The 15,309-nt window shown below is 35.2% G+C and overlaps 1 protein-coding gene across 9 annotated transcripts in view; it reads right to left on the bottom strand.

The window, feature by feature from the left end:
- Positions 1 to 15,309, bottom strand: part of TBC1D5 (TBC1 domain family member 5) — a 315,956-nt gene that overhangs the window by 213,229 nt on the left and 87,418 nt on the right. For 2 of the 9 annotated variants that reach the window (XM_085568765.1, XM_021538130.4), the window contains exon 4: positions 8,556 to 8,623. The exons of the other annotated variants lie outside the window; for them this stretch is intronic. The gene's annotated coding sequence lies outside the window, so the exon portion shown is untranslated. The remainder of the gene's footprint in view (positions 1 to 8,555; positions 8,624 to 15,309) is intronic. 9 annotated transcript variants of the gene reach the window in all.

Genomic DNA, 15,309 nt, shown 5'->3' on the forward strand with positions numbered 1-15,309 from the left:
TGATAAAAGGTTGAATATTTGATGAATGGTATTTTATTACTCATCTTCTATGAATCTTGCTTTCTTTCTTGCAGTCCTTTTAGTAAGAATCTCATTTCTCTTATTTGAACTCTCCATATGCATAAACAATAAGCGTCATTCTGATGCTACTACATGATTATCTGGCATTCACATTTCCACTCCTGGGGTTATTAAAACTGCCTAACTTAGGCTTCTTTAAGATTTCTAAGTCAAATTAGGCTTTACAGACTCACTAGAGGCTGAAGTTGCTTTGATAATGATGGAGAGAAACAGGTAATTCTCAGTGCTTCTCAGTCTGATATCTAAAGCAGACTTGGCCAAGAGCTGAGAAATTACAGAATGTCACTGTTGGCTGCATTCACTATCAGAGCATCCATACCAACAGATTTTACTGAATTGTGTATTTTTCACCTTATTCTTCAAAATCTACTTGCAAAGTTAAGCATGGAAGGAGAATTATTCCGGAAACTACAAATGGCACTGATAATTCCAAAGAAAGGTAATTTATTGCAGTGCCTAACAGGGTATCAGTGAAGCACCACTGAAGCCCTGCTAGGCACTACAATAAATTAGAAGCAATGACTCAAAACTCTCAAATGTCCATAAGAAAGCTTTAATACAAGCCCACTCCTTCTATAATGTTGCAAAAGAAACAAATAAAGTTCTCAATGAATGATTGACTCCAAAGAGTATAAACTAATTTAAAAACAAAATTCATGCTACTATATTTCAAAATCCTTTTTTTTTCCCTCGAATGTTATGAACCACAGTATTTGAAAATGGGGTAATTTTGTTGCGTAAGCAGGCTCTCTTAAAGAACATTTCAATGACCTAGTTATGTCTCTGTTTTATTTTTGTAATATTTTTATATGAACTAGGATAAGACTGCAGTTAAATGCTGTTCTTCAATTTATTTTTCCATCTGCTTTTAGCTGCAGGATAGCATATTTTATCACATTTGATATACAGGGTCAAAGGGAAAAAAAATTAACCCTGTATTTTTGCATAAAATGTATAAATAAATTCTGATGGTGCAAGCTCAGCAAGTAGAATATTTTTACTACTTCTATCTTGTGATAATGTTTTTATAATCACTTATATCTCCATCGCTAACAACTGAATGCCGTTTTCTGTGTTATTAACACAGCTCTACAAATCACAGGGAAAAATCCAGGATCTAAGCAAAAGAGGATAAAAGGTTGCATTTTTAGAAGGTAATCTTTTCACACATACAAGAGGCAATAGGCCAAGTCACTTAGCTCTTCCTAGCTAATCAAACTGCACAATTTCAGCATAGTGGTTCTTTTTTAGATGTAGGTGGTGATAAAACGATCCTCAGCTTGGGAACACATCCAAGATACATACACACTCCCAAACACCTCCCCCTACTCACCCCACCTCCAGTTGATTTGAACACAGACATACTTATCAATACTTTTTAAGGTAGCAATCATGCTAATGGGGACAATTACGAAACAAGAGAGAGGTCACAGTGAATCCAACTCAGAGTATGTGACCAAAGTTATGCGGGAAATAACTGAACTAGTGTCAGCATCAAGCATCTGTTGCTGCTGGTGTGAGGACAAAGCGAGTGCCAGAACAAGGAGGCAGTTTTGTAGATCTACTGTTTGTCAAGTCGCCCACTGAAGCAAGCCTTGAAATCAGTGTGTGTACTGTGGCCATCTGTTTACTTTTCACTAGCAAAACTCTTGACTCGTACCATCTCTTTGAAGTCATGGTCAATGTCAAGAAACAGGTACAGTTCTGATGATCGTGCATGTTTTTTTAACTTGACAGAGGGAAATTAGGAAGGAGGAAGGAAAACAGAAATATGTAATTAGTTTATAAAAAAAGGGAGGATTACAGGAAAAGGATCTTCATTTATTCAGACAGTATTATGCCCCAAGAGGATTAATCTATCAAGGTATCATGAAAGCAACTAGTGAAAACAGGAAGACTGTTTTGCCACAAAATAATGATTTATTTACTCAGCTTTGTAACAGAGAGCTGCTGAAATGACCTGGACTTAAGAAACTTGTCGTTGATCTCTTTCCTCTGGTGACCAAAATTAGAATAGATCAAATGATCTATGATAAAGTGGAATTAAAAGCTCAAACAATCCTGAATCACTACTAAACCACCCACAAACACCACACTGCTAAGCTCCATTGCTGATTAGTTTCTGTGCAAACTCCCCATAGAGAAAGCTACTGTCCACTTACCAGTGTTGTTCAGCAACATCTCATGCACGTCTCCTTAATCTTCACCCATCTGAAGGCTCTCTTTTTCAAGAAATAACATATTCTTCCTCTAACCTCCACTAGACAATCTTATCTACTTAAGTATCTTTTTGACTTTCTCCCTTTTTCACTTGTGTCATAAAGTGAATTGAAATTTCTTTCAGTCTCTTTCTTTCTCTTTTTTTAATGTTCCAAAACTCAGAAGAGATTTCCATTCTTTTCAATTTTATTTTATTTTCCTCTGTCTCAGGTATTTAAAGGGATTGTTTAAGTGAGAAATCCAAAATATCACAAGTAAGGTACCACATGATTTCCAGATGTGAGCACATAGCTTTCAGTGTGGGGTAAACTGTCCTAATTTCATCAAAACATTGCTTGATAGAAGACATACTTACATTTCATACAGGACACAAGAATTTAGGTGAACTGCATCAGCAGTAGATATTGCCAAAGAACTGAAAAAACGTTCACATACTGGGTGAAGGCATATGGTATGGCTTGTCTACAAACAAAGAACTCTGAAAAATCTCAATTACCTTTTACATTTAAATGTTTGCTGGAGATGGCTGTGTATGTATATACATTTGTATTTTGGAAGCACCAAGGAACAAATTGATACGCTGGGTTTTTCAGCCACTGAAATTTGAAAATTGATTCTGTGCAGAAGCTAAAATTTCTATAGCTGAATCAGGTCTTTCACCTCTGAAACAACTGCAGTATTCTTTGCAGACAAAAGAGGTATTGCTCCTAAAAAATCCTATGCAAAAAATCTGGGGAGGGTGGGAGGGGAAGCTGCAAGTTTACTGCATAGTATAGAGGCAATAACTTTGGAGAAATACAAGGTGTATTATAACTTCCTATAAAAGAAAAAAAATGCACTTTTTGGAATTGTTGTTTAAGTTCGATATTTTCACATAGAGAGTAATCACCAGAATTAGTGAAATGTTTCAAACTTCTTATTCCACAGAATAACCTGACGAAAGCAGACCACTCACTAATAAAGTGCAACTTAATAAATCATGTGAAATCTTATTTTGTTCAAACCCTTACTAACTCCTAGCACCATCTGTTACCATCAAAACTATATGACAAGATATGATATATAATTAATAGGTAAACAACAATCTAATTAAAATGGACAAATACTCCATGTTCCTGCCATTTGGGAGCTCTAATTACAGACTAAATTTTAAGCTTGAATTAAATATTTAAGCTGGAAAATTAACTTTCCTTCTCGAGCCTTGAATACATTAATACAGATATGTGAAGCGACTTCCTGATGGGAACTTAAACATGTAATTTAGTTTCATCAAAGCAGTTACTAATTGTTAAGCAGCAGTACCTTACCATATGTACACAATAGCTATTTAGAGCCAAAAAGGTGGTTTTAAAGCACCCCTCTGCAACCCTTTTCTGACATAAATATAAAATGTATATACAGCACAACAGTTTACACTACACACTGAAAATAAATTACGTAGAGACTTCAGCTTTCAAACGGGTCTTAGCATGCATAAGTCTGAACAGATCTAGATAAACAAATGTGTATTCTTGCTGCTGAAGAAACTAAAGAATGTCTAGAAAAGTTAAGATATTTTTACATTCCACTTATAGAATTATGAGCTTCAAAACCATGCAATTTGCCTGAGCCATCTAGCAAAACAAAATGCTGAAAAAAACAGGTGTTTCATCTAACTTAATAATATGATCCATTTTTTTTTAAATACTATGTCAAAAGGAGAGAAATATGAATAAAAGTGAGAACAGAATTATATAAAACATTGTTAAAAAGGTTCCAAGCATCCAGCAAGTGGTTAGAATTCATCTAATATTATTGTAGCACAATAGATATTATTGTACTAGGAATTTTGAGTATTTGCATTCTGACCAGGAATTTGATTCTAGGTGCTTAACAGTGCTCATCAGTCAACAACAGACTGTTACTATTTCAGGAAAAAAACCCAACACACCTTCGTTGTTTATGAAAATCACAATGATTTCCAAATAGTGCTGAGTTGAACTACCTTGCCAAGCATTTCCCCCATTTTATGCCTGCAGAGATTGAGGCACATGGATGCTAGGTGACACCCACAATCACATGTTAAGTCTCCAATGGTGTAAAATACTCCATATATATGAAACACTACACTTTCCTGTTCATGTGGACCTCTTTTATGGGAGACACACAAAGATTTCAGTATGGTTTCAGTCAAGACTTGGCTCTTACAGGCTCACATGGCCTGAGTCAGTGACACATGAGAAGCAAGAACCCGGATTTCTTATCTTCCATAATCTCTGTAATCCTAATATTCTCCATTCACAAAACAGACACATTTTACTTGCTTTAATTTAGATTAAACTGCAGAACAGCAGAACATGATATTGAGAGAAATAGTGCATGTATCTTTTTAAATATCCTCAAAATGGTATGCTACTTCCAACAGTAAGGAACAGAACATAAAGAAGCTTCATCCATCCATCTAGCCCTAAGAATTTTTAATTTCAGCATAAGTACAGATGAAAAATTAATTACTGGGCCATGACTTCATAAAGAGATTCTAGTGACATCAAAACCAAACCTCTAATAGTTTGTGATGTCACTGCAAAGCCTCAGGAGACTTCTTCTTCCATAATTCAGAAGAATATGGAAGCTTCTCAGTTTATGTAGTTAATGGACTGGAGGCCCAGAATGTGCTTTAGGACATACTCTGCTTCTATCACTCCCTCACTGCTGTCCTTTGTCCCATTCCTACAATACAGATATAATTTTACTCTTTCTATGTGATAGAAGTACACTAGCAGTTTACAATAATTGGGCTGGTATTTTCAGTAACACCAACTTAGATGGTGTTCTTTCTACAGAGTTTTTAGACTGTATACATACCATCTTAAATATTGCAAAACCACTTATATTGTTTCACCATATTTTCATAATACAGTCTGTGAATCTATTCTAAAATTATTAAATATCTCTTAGCAGTAAAAGAATAAAAATTGCTGAAAAAAAGGACTAAAAGCTGACTTGAAACATATGTATTATAAATCTCTCATAGAGCCACATTTAAATGAATTTCAGCCACGTTTGACTATCCATCACTTCCTCTTTTTCTTTTCTTCAGTGCTCCTGGGCTACTCAGGCCTACAGCTCATGCTCCAATCCATATTTTCCAAGTCAGTAGAGTCATTGTTGTACAGTCACAATGATGCAAGATTCTGTACAACACACATTCACTGTTGTACTGGGTGCTGAAAGCAAGTGTGGACTCCTCCAGCCATGTGCACTTAATTCCTTTGGCCAAGCCAACAGGATGGGAACACTGAAACAGCCCTGAAACTGTCCTTTTCTGCAGAAAAGGACAGTTTTTCTCCCAAGCCCAAGCAAGGAATGAAATGCATATGCCAAATGAAGATTCTGCTTGTGTTGGACACAGGAAAGGACAATGCTCTGCTACCTTGCAGCCATCAAAATCTACCTTCTTTTAATTTCATTAGGTTATGTTTTGAATTACACTCTGATTACAGGGAATGATGGCTGCTAGGCAAAACCACATACCAAGTTCTGGGGAGCACTATCATTCCCTCTGCAGTCCAAGATACAGTCATATTCTTTCCAGGACTATTTATAGACCATATTGTACTGTACATGTGCCACGGATCCTAATGTGAGGAAAATTATATAGATATTCAAAGCATGACATATTGATTCAACATATTGAACGGATTGTTTTTTCCTCTATTTATTTAAATGATTATAATAGTTTATAGTGAGCTTAGCCCTTAAGACAGATGGTTGTAAACTCAGAATTTAAGTTTTAAATAACTGTATTAACATGAAGTAAATTATTTTATCCACCATCCTCATTAGAAGAATGAATTTATCTTAACACAGTCTTTAACCCTCTCCTGAATTGTTTTTGATTATTTATCAAAGAAACTGAACTTTGCAGCTCATTGATTGGTGTTTTAAAATGTGTCTCATCAAAACGTCTGATGGCCTGATAACCACAGTATTTTTTTACACTGTGTTGGGCAAAAGTAACCTTGAGTTTAGGGTGAAGATGGGAACTCTACCATTATCCATTTTGAAAGGAGCCTTAAATTTAAGTCTACAGTTTATATCTCATCTAATTCTTTTGAAGAGAAAGTATCTAAATTATCAGGAACAGAAGCAAAAAGTAAAAACCTCTGTCCATAATTCATTCAAGTAAATAAACAGTTTTCCCTTAACATACCACAGCACTAGTGGATTTATGCCTGTGAAAAATATTGGATCATATTTATTGCACAAGAGCTTTATTCCTTTCCATCTCGCAATTTTATGACCATCTCCTTTGTGCTTTCCCTTTTAGCCCTCTGTCATTGCATGTAATGCTGACTTCTGGGTTTCATTCCTGAACAGGGTCAAAGGAGAAGAGATCATTTTTCCATTTACTCAGTATTTAAATATGATAACTAAGCTTCATGACAGTAATTCCACTTGCCTAATTAAAAATATATGCATTGATAAAGGCCTGGTGACCATCAGAACTTTGCACAAACCATTAAGTGTTCCTTTGGGTAGCTCTATGAGATTCGTAACAGGTCTAAGTGGCAACTGCTCAATGTGGACTGACAGGCAGAACAAAATAGTTAATCCTGAGAACCAACATTCAAGCAAAACATCTTTTAGGGAGTTTAATTGGAGCTGGTCATGTTCAGGACTAAAACCCCCCTAGCAGCTATTACAAAAGAAGTCCACTTACACACTAATGGTGTGCAACTTCCAAGTTAGCTTAATCCAAAAGAAATCAATTTTCCCAATGCTGACACAACTTTGCAGTAAGAATATAAGCACAGTGGGGACGATCTGCTTCAAAGATACGTTCCTTATCCAAACTAGAAGACTAACCTGGAACCACACCAGGAAAATCAAACATGCTTTCAATTACATTATTTACTTAAGGGTGCATCTAAAGGTTTACTTAAAATCCTCAAGTAATACTGAGTGAGTCAGGAAGTTTCTGCACATTTGTTTACAGCTAGATTTTTTCAGTGAGTAAAAACTATGAAAAAGAAATGCTAAAAAACAAGATTTATGAAATCAGACTTAGTGAGACAATTTTAAAGATGAGACCTTTTTTTTTAGCATTTAAAGGCACTTAATAGGGGTAATTGTGTATTTCAGAGTAATTTTGAAGAATTCTTCCTGTTAAACTAATACACCAAGTTTGAAAATTTTTAGTGAAATTACTGTTCCACAATGTAAGATAACAGCAGAAACAGCAGAAAACTCACAGTGAGCAGCTATTAAAAAAGTTAAGTTGATGTGCTGCCCTGTTATTTTTGAAGTTTCTCTCTTTTTGTATAAGTAATCTTAAGGATGTCACATCAGTTAGTTTCAGGTATCCTCGGGATTTTTCACAATTCCTAGTAGAAGGCAAATTCTTGTGGAAAAACATGCTTTCTGACAAGCTTTCAAAAGCAGCATCTCTACAACATGCATTTAGACCCACACCTGAGTGAAGACTATGGGGACCCCCAAGGTTTAACAAGTGCTTTTTAGCATTACTCTGCTTTTCTTTATCTGTTTATCTGTTTTATCTGATTCTTTACCATTATCTGTTTTTCTTTATTACCAGTGAGGCAGAATTTGTAATGCCAGAGAGGTGTTACTAGTCACTTGGGATGGTCTCTTTTTATATCCTGCTTACCTCCTTTGATTTCAAGAGCCTCATATGAAAGTCTTAATCGTAAGTTACTTAATTCAGCGTTTTTGTAATTATTTAGGAGTTTCCTGGCAGAGAATAAAGATCTTTAGATATACAGACTCCTGACAATTCAGAAATTAGTGTATTCCAATACTATGTAATAACCTCGAGTTCCACACTGGTTAGAGAAATTTGGTCAATAACATTACTGAATTAGGTTACATGTTCAAGTAATTATTTAAAAGAAATAATGTAATAGTAAATAAAACTCTGAACCAGTGGCCATAAATTAATATATTCTTTCAAAAGGCTATAAAAAATTCTTCAGAGTAATTATTATTAATAATAAACTATTTGGCTAAAGGAGTAAACACTGCTATGAATCACAAAATAAGTGACACAAAATGAAGTGCAAAACATTCATGTAAGAAGAAGAAGAAACAGATACACAAAAATGATATTGTACCTGAATTGCTTTTGGATGCAATTATCTTCCTCACGTGTTAATATAATTTTGGCATCTTATTATATGTTTTATCCCACAGGGAATTTTAATTCAGAAGCACAATTATCAATAAACTTTCCTTAGAAAAACTACCAGTCTCACCTCCTCCTCGTCTGATTTTCTACAGTCCTCTTCTGTGCCGGAAGAAAAGTTTCAAGTATATGTGTTTCCTACAAGGGCAAACATTTATTTTCTCTTGTTTACTATGCCACACATTTTATAACAGCTTTCTATTATATGGTGTCACTCAGAACACACAACATTCATTTTAATCTTATTGATGAAAAAGCATTTTAAAATATTTTATCATATTTTAAAATACATAGAGCCTGCATGTTCAGCTCCATTTTTTGATACACACAAATACAACAGATATTAAGCATGGAAAGCATCATGACTAGATGATAAAACAAGTACTTTGGCCAAAACCACAGGGCATTCTATGCCTTCAATCAAACCACAGCAATTAATATGAAATTCTAAATACAGAATATAATGCCACATAAATAGTATAACAGCCAAGTCCTGTCTAAGAAGCCATATGTTTTTTCCCATTGTTCAAAAAAAGGAGATGACTTCCCGTCACTTATGTTTCTGATTAGCAAGGTGATTTATGCCACAATCACTAAAAATGCCAGCAAGTGAATGAGAAAATGCATAGTGACTGCACCAGATGTGCACAATAAACAGGAATCCCATTGTAATCTCTGGTACTTAGTTTATATGAAGGTAATGTAAGAAACACTCTTGGATATGGCAAAGTCACTCTTTTTTTACATTTGACTATAAATGATATGAAATAAATTGTGTGTTTTATACTTTATGGCATGCATACATTGATAAATTAGGTACAGTTTTGTATCCCAAGTTATCTACAAGACAAACCTGGCTAAGATCATGGGGATTAATTGCTTCAGAAGTGTGAAATGCAGCTTTTCCATTCTTTTCTGCACACTCAGTGAAGAAACAATGATTAATCACTGTTTAACTATTCTCCTGAGGATCTACAAGATTGCCAAAGCAGGACTTATCCTCATAAATCCAAAAAACGCAGGTTTAGATTTGTTGCCAACAACTGAAAGAACATGAACTCAGAGCCATTCGTTATCAGATTAAAATAATGTCAAAGCTTTAGAACCCCCTACCAGAGTAAAATTCTTTTTAATTTGCACCTAACAATGGGAATTGGTATATCAAATCAGATTTAAGAAAAATATATGTATATATTTTTATATGAACATAGCTCCCATTATCAGAAGTATAAAATCCTTATAATTCAGCCACTTCTATTAATCCAGTATAAGAGAAGCAGCATGTTTAAATAGGAATGCTTTCATTGATACTAATACTAAGAAATTAAAAAAAATCCCTAACAACTCAGTTAAAATTACATCAGTTTCATGTGTTTGCAACAAATCCTACTTACGTATATAAATAGTTTGTATAAATGCCTGAGAATTTGTTTAGACATCTTAACTTTTTGATAGAGGACTTCACTTGTAACAGTGCTTGAATGTGTCTAAATACTTCATAATCAACATTTAATAAAAAATAAAATAATTCAGGTTTAATACAGAATTCACTACCCAAACAGATCACAAAAATGCAAAATGCAAAAGTTGCCTGTTTAAACTTCCTAAATTTAGAGAAGGTATTAATAAAAATGCAAAATTTCATAATGGAAATAACAGACAGTGCTGCACAGACTCAGGCTGTATACAGCAGCATCAGAGGACTGACAGTCTTTTCTAAAAAGTTCCAGTTTAAGAATCTGAGTATCTATTCCTGCCTTTAAAGAGACAAGAATAACTAATGTCAAGTACTGTCTAAAGATTCCCCCAGGAAAAAAAAAAACCAAAACAAAACCAGAAAAACCCCGCCACATTTAAATGATTGCAGTATTAAGAAAGAAAATAAAGTTTCATCCTTCAAAAATGCTATGTCAGTAACCCATGAGCTGAGGTGGGAGAGAGTATTCCATGTCAGTTCCCAATCGCTTGGGAGCCAGAGTAAGCAGGTAAAGCCTGTTGCAGATGGGTGTCTCTGGCTTGCAGCTGTCCCCACTGGCCACATCCCTGTGCTGCTCTGTGGCCTCCCGCATCTCCAGCTGCTCCTGTTCCTCCACTCTCCCATCAAGCTGGGTTTTTTTCCTCAAAACAAGTTAATGCTGATACGGTCTCCTTCTTGGCTGTAGGCAAAGTCTAAGAATGAACAGGGGAATGCCAAAAACTTCTGTTACTTGACCGTGCTGTCCAGGAGAGGTACCTGCAACACCCCACGGTCCCCTCTTGGGAACAGTGCTATCTCTTTGTGTTACATACCTCATAGATATGGCAAGCTCAGCCATGGAAATTTGGGTGCTAGAATTTTAATATCATACTGTAAGAGACATTAGCTACAGAAAATCCACACTAGAGGATGAATTTCTTAACATTATTTCTATAAATGTGACAGTGACCCAGAAGTTACCAGGAAAGGACAAACCTTTTCTGGGTGACACTGGCTTCAATGCAAGAATAACCACAAAGGAAGAAATTGAGTCTGATGCAAACACTGTAAGCACACTGCACAGGTTGAGCTGCTGGCTAACTACATGAACAACACATGCTCATCTGGAGCACCCTTTCGTTTGCAGTATTGTATGGATTTTTTGACATTCTTTAAGTTTCACAAACTGGAAGACCTTGATTAAATTCCAGGTCAGTGTTTACAAGTAGCTTGTACCCTTCTCAGAGACGACTGAAAGTTAAATTTATCAAATTTACCTAGAAAATTCAGGCACTAAGGAAAACGCTTCACTGGCATTTCAGCTCCTTGTTCAGATCAGTTCCTAGAGGGACAACCAGCATCCTCAATTAAATCCCACAGTAAAATACCCACCCGTGTTTGTAAAGCACTTCAAGATTCCCAACTACCAATATTAACCAGCCTGTGTTTACTAGAATGTCCACTCTTTTCGGTTCCAATAAACATTTGACAAATATTATTCTACTGTTATTATCTATTTTCTGAGGGTAAGACACACTGCAGAAAGACAAAATCAAGTGTGCATGTATCCCTTGCTTGGAGCAAGTAAATAATTCACTGCTAACTTGGTCATTAAACAGGAGTCATCGCAAACTCATGCATACTGGGATTAACTGTTCACAGAAGTGGTTTTAACCACAGGTTTTAACTTTATTTACCAAATTGAGGTATTGAAAACTATTTTTTCACCTTCTCTTCAGATACACAACTCCCAGTACCTGATTAGGAGGAGTGGAACACTAAAATTATTGTGATGTTTGTAATTTCTGCATTATTAGTTTTAGGTTTGCTTTAAATATGCATCACGATGCACTTGAATGTGCTATCTTCAATATTAAGTATGCAATGTGAGTGTGGGGAAAAATACATGAAAACAAGGATATTCATGAGTTATGGATCCTGGTGCTCTAAGAGTAGGGTAAAAATATGGATTAAGATTTTATTTTGCAAATTGCTAGCATGCAATAAAACATCAGACCTTCCACTGTTACACTTCATGTATATTATTTTTTAATTATAGGCACAGTGTATTCCTGACAAATTTCTTATTGAACAATTATAAGCATGTATGGAAAATCAGATTACATATTAAAGAAATGGCCTGATTCATCTGCGTATGTAACTCTTACTGTATTATTCATAGCAAGAGAAACATTTTTACCTACCTTCAATAATTTTTTTCTTGCTCTTAAACTACTGTAATAACTTTCCTTCCTGCTGGACTAGTCATCAAAATATTAAAGGTTCAGAGAAATCAGGAACATATAAAATTACAGAACTGGTTTTAGAAACCTGTATTGCTTAAAGATTTCCTAAAAATATTTTTGTAGCAAATCAAGAAAAATAATGTATGTTTTGCTGTTCAATGATACTAATCATGAGCTGCTGCAACACTACATGGTCACTTCAATACCTATTTTAACAGTACTCTTGGCAATGCTGTTCCTATGAGACATTCAGATTGCAGTAACAACACGCTTCCCCCCCCCTCTAATTTTCATTCAGATAATGAATGCAGGCAATTCCCATCATTCCTCATTCCAGCTGGACTTCTGAAAGGTCTTGTTCCTGAGCCTTCACTGCTTACAATGCACCTGGTGAAAAAATACTCTACAATATTTCCCCAGGAATACCACTAGCTACTGTTAAGGCAGAAATACTATCCTGGGCTTTCCTGCATTTATTTCCCATAATTCAACTAATTTCCCAGTTTCTTGTTTTTCAGCTCTGTATATATTTGGATCTCAGGGTCTCTAAAAATTTCAGGATAAAACCATTCCTTTCAATCATTTTCCTTGCACATGAAGCAACCTTCTCCAGGAACAAAAGCGCTCCTCTGTATTTCTCTTCTGGATGAATCTCAGACTACAGAACGAGTTTATAGGGGAAAATATTTCAAGCATCGAGTTTCATCACTTTCTAAATCACTTATTTGCACTTTCTTTTCCTACCACACATAACTTACATACAGATGTATATGAACACAAAAGAGACACCAAGATAGTGCAGCACAGATACTGCTGCTCCCCTGAATAAGATGAAAAAGCAAAATACTAAAAATGCTAACAGAAGAACATATAGCAAAAAGCTCATTTTAAAATACAATACAGAAACAAAAGCTCACATATTAGCTCCTTAGGCAGTACCTCTGACAATCCCCACCTTTGGGATTCAGGTTTGCACTGAGGCTTATTTAGTGGTGTTGCACAAATTTACCAGCTTTCATGGGGACAACTGTTGCATGGGGACAATGTTTCATGGGGACAACCACCCCTCAGAATCACTCCTAGCTCTTTGCAAGTGTCAACTCGTACTGAATGCTTCAGAGCATCTTTTCAGCAACAGAGACTACAGTATCACCTTTATCAACAGGAATCAAAGGGAGTATTTATCTCTGTTGAATACAATAAATACTACAGCCTAAAGATGCTGAATGCTACGTCTGCTCTCCCACACATCTTGTCAACCAAAGCAGAGTTTTCTATGACAAGATTTTTTTTTTTTGGTACACCAGACAGAGATATCTCAAAAGCCAATCAGAAATCTTGAAACAAATTCACAACAAAAACTAAGTTATAGCCAAAAGCCTTACTACCTTCTGTTTCAAACACAAGGAACATTCCTACAATTCGGCATCATCTAGCATTGACAGATGGAAGCACATACCTACAAAAATCATAGCCTTCCCAGAAAAGTGAATGAGAGAGAACTTCCCCATATAAAAATTCTAGTCACATTAATGAGGATGAATAAATAGGGATATAGTATTAAAGCCAGTCATCCTAAGAAATATTTCTGGGTTGGAAATATTTATTGATATTTATTAACAAGGGTAGGAAAAACAATGTACAGAAAAAATTGCATGAAATACAAATGCTTATCGCAATACTAACAATATCATCTTTACTACAATTAGATTTGTTAGAATGAAACATTTATATATATGTGTATGTATACACATATACTATTTTTTAGATCACAGACATTTATTTTTTCTCAAGTGTTTAATATGATAGTTCTCATAATAATGAGAAAATTCTGAAATATAAATCAACTTGGGTAAAACCAAGATATATAAAAAAGTGGGAAAGCCTGCTATGTTTTCTAGCTATTCAGCTAGTCAGAGTCTCATATTGGAATAATCAAGTTTTAACAGAACACAAACTTCCATGTTTTGTTCATACAATAAAAAAGCAATTACAGAAATATTTGAAAGCCAAAATATTTTAAGAGCATTATTTCTTGTATCTTTGGACTCAGAAGGCTTTATCATTTCCATCTAAAGGTCTCACATTTCATCCTTATCTTTATCCTTTATCTTACAGGATTCTAACCAGAAGGGCAATCATGCAGAGGAGGTTGAATGCAAACTTCAGCATCATTAATGATCCACATGTTTAGCCACAAATCCAGAGAACTAGATGGTCACACCAGAACAAGGATATCCAAGTCTAAATATATCCAAACAGTAATGAATACAGACCAAAACAAATGGCACTGGTAGAACTCACCGGGTTAATATACAGTATTTAATTTAAAAACAATGTTATAATTTCTTTCACAAACTCTTCCTAATTATTTTTAATTGTTATTCATTGATGTCTAAATAATAGCAGAGATTTTTGGAAGGTCTGGTTGTGATTGTGTTAGGTTGTGGTTTTCAAAAGCAAAGCAGCTGCTCTCTAATTTATTTCAGAATCTGGAAAAAAGGTCACTAGGCCAAGGAATAACAGAGAATGAACATGAACGAACCACTGCTTACTGTCAGGAAAGGGGTTTCACTATGATCTGTGGCCAAATAAAAATTCAGTAGCTATGTATTTTTACTGAAGCAAAATCATAGGGCCTCATAATACTTGTGGAAATGCACTTGATACATATATCTACCCTACATCCAACTACAAGGATGGCTGAATGCAGATATATTACTCCCTCCCAACATTATAAAACTAATGGATGGTTACTATTTTGAGCTGGAATCATAATTTTGCCATTATTATTTTATTAACGTTGGCAACAGTAAGAGCACCAGGGTACAATGACCACAGGTTTTTACCTTCAGCTGACAGAAGAGAAAAACCTGGACATTTCCACCAAAGCCAGAACCCCAACTGTGATACTTCCTTAAAATAACCAGAGCAGAAATGGCATGGTGGTATTCTAACAGGTGTGGGCTCAGATGTTACAGCTACTCTTGTTCCATTATAAAGTAGCAATAAAAGAAATATCTTCCAGGGGAAAAGAATTATCAGTATGTGCTGCCTGCTCATGAAAATATGTAAGTCTAGCAAAGAAAATGCAAAAATACATCACAGAAAAATGGTGGCTC

The sequence above is a fragment of the Lonchura striata genome, chromosome 2 (assembly GCF_050655825.1).
Source record: "Lonchura striata isolate lonStrDom1 chromosome 2, ASM5065582v1, whole genome shotgun sequence".
Lineage (NCBI taxonomy): Eukaryota > Metazoa > Chordata > Aves > Passeriformes > Estrildidae > Lonchura > Lonchura striata.